General features: G+C 36.5%; 1 non-coding gene across 1 annotated transcript; it reads right to left on the bottom strand.

The window, feature by feature from the left end:
* Window positions 1-1,312: 1,312 nt before the first annotated feature.
* On the bottom strand, window positions 1,313-1,418 carry LOC122025919. Its single transcript, XR_006123929.1, has one exon. It is a non-coding gene; the product is annotated as a small nucleolar RNA R71 (small nucleolar RNA).
* Window positions 1,419-2,030: the final 612 nt, after the last annotated feature.

Here is a 2,030-nt window from a genome sequence, read left to right as displayed (position 1 = left end):
CTCGATCATCCGAGGGATCCACGTGACAGGTGCAAGCCCGTGTAAGGACGTTTGAGAGATAATCTTGAAAAGGAAATAGGAATATTCAAGAGAGTAGTATGGATCTTGTGATTAGTTTCTTGTATCTTGATAGATTAATAAGTTGTGGGCTTCTATGTTGATATCCGAGGAAGGCATAGTAATAGGTGCGCTTCTGTGTAAGGACAACGTAGGTTCACGTCTAATTGATCATATTTAGATACATTTCTCAGTCCTTAGCCGGTTATCTATTGCAAGAGAGAACCGGTAACTTTCTACAAGTGTTTGGCAATTGAGGGATAAGAATTGGTGAATCATTTATATTCAAGAAATCTTACAAAGAAACCGAAACTCCTAGAATCTCCCCTTATCATAACCCAAAACACTAAACTCTTGTTTATAGATCTTTAATATTAGATTTGTTTACCTTCACTTTGCATATGAAACAATTGGATAGTTGTTTAGCTAATTCGCATTGAGGCATTTCTAGTGCTTATTCCAGTCCCTGTGGATACGATAATCTTTTATATTACTTGCGACATTTCCGTACACTTGCGGAGCGTAACAAGATTTTGTCAGGGACTGCGCTATAACATTATGAATTATCAATTGAGTTAGACTAAACATAACATTTGTTTTCCTTTCATATTGCATAGTTGTAACTAATCATTAGATTTCTGTTTTTACTTTCTTGTATAACTTTTACTTCTTGTTAATTCTTTTTGTACAAATTCAATTCTGTATTTTTGATTCTTTTATTTTTTTTCTTTTTCTGTTGAATTGTCATTTGCTATCTTGTTCTTGTGTATGCGAAGGTCTAACTTTGCATGGGAATTCTTTCCTTTTGACCCTGAGATTGACAGAACTTTCCGTAAAAGAAGAATTCTGCAAAGGCAAATTGAAGAACAGGAACATTTGAACATGGCGAATAGACCACTCAAGGATTATGCAGCACCTTATGCAAGAGGTTTTCGATCTAGTATTTCAAGACCTTCAGTGGAAGCTAATAACTTTAAGATCAAACCCGCAATTATATCTATGGTGCAGCAGAACCAATTTGGTGGAGGACCTCATGAAGACCCCAATCAACACTTAGAGGTCTTTTATGAAATATGTGGTACCATGAAAATGAATGGAGTTCCTTCAGAAGCAGTTAGATTATTATTATTTGGGTTTTCTTTAAGAGATAGGGCAAAGCAATGACTGAATTCTTTGGCCCCTAATAGCATCACCACTTGGGAGCAGTGTGAGCAAGAGTTTCTTGATAAATTCTATCCACCAAGCAAAACAGCTCATACGAGGAATTTAATTACAAGCTTCAAGCAAACTGACTCAGAATCTCTTTTTGAAGCATGAGATAGATATAATAGTATGCTCAGACAATGCCCACATCATGGGTTGGAAAGATGGTTAGTGTTGCACACTTTTTATAATGGTATCAACTATCATACCAAAGTGTCCCTTGATTCAGCTGCTGGAGGGGCACTTATGAATAAAAGTTTAGATGAAGCTGAAGAAATTATTGACAGTGTAGCACAAAATCATCATCAATGGGCAAATGAAAGAAGTGGTGGCTATTCTTCTGTAAACCCAACAATTAAAGCATCAGGGAAGTTTGATGTAGATGCAGTCACTCTTTTGTCTACAAAATTGGACGCTCTTACAAAGAAATTTGAGAATATGGGGACTAGTGCTAATATGGTCAATGCTATTAGTACATCTTGTGAAGTATGTGGGAGTTCAGAGCACTCAAATGACTCATGTCCATTGGGAGCTAACACTGCTCAAATCAATCAACTGGAACAATGTGATGCAATCATGAGTTACAATCAAAGGCAGAACAACCCATACTCAAATACTTATAACCCTGGATGGAAGAGCCATCCCAATTTTTCTTACAGAAATAATCAAGATCAAGGACCATCTATGGGGGCAAGACCAAATTTTCAAGCTGGGCAACAAAATTTTCAACATCTTTCTTCTCAAGGCTTACCAAAGTCAAATATTGAAAA

Source organism: Zingiber officinale, chromosome 9B (assembly GCF_018446385.1).
Source record: "Zingiber officinale cultivar Zhangliang chromosome 9B, Zo_v1.1, whole genome shotgun sequence".
Lineage (NCBI taxonomy): Eukaryota > Viridiplantae > Streptophyta > Magnoliopsida > Zingiberales > Zingiberaceae > Zingiber > Zingiber officinale.
The sequence above is the reverse complement of the archived record's forward strand: the minus strand, read 5'-3'. Positions and strand labels throughout refer to the sequence as shown.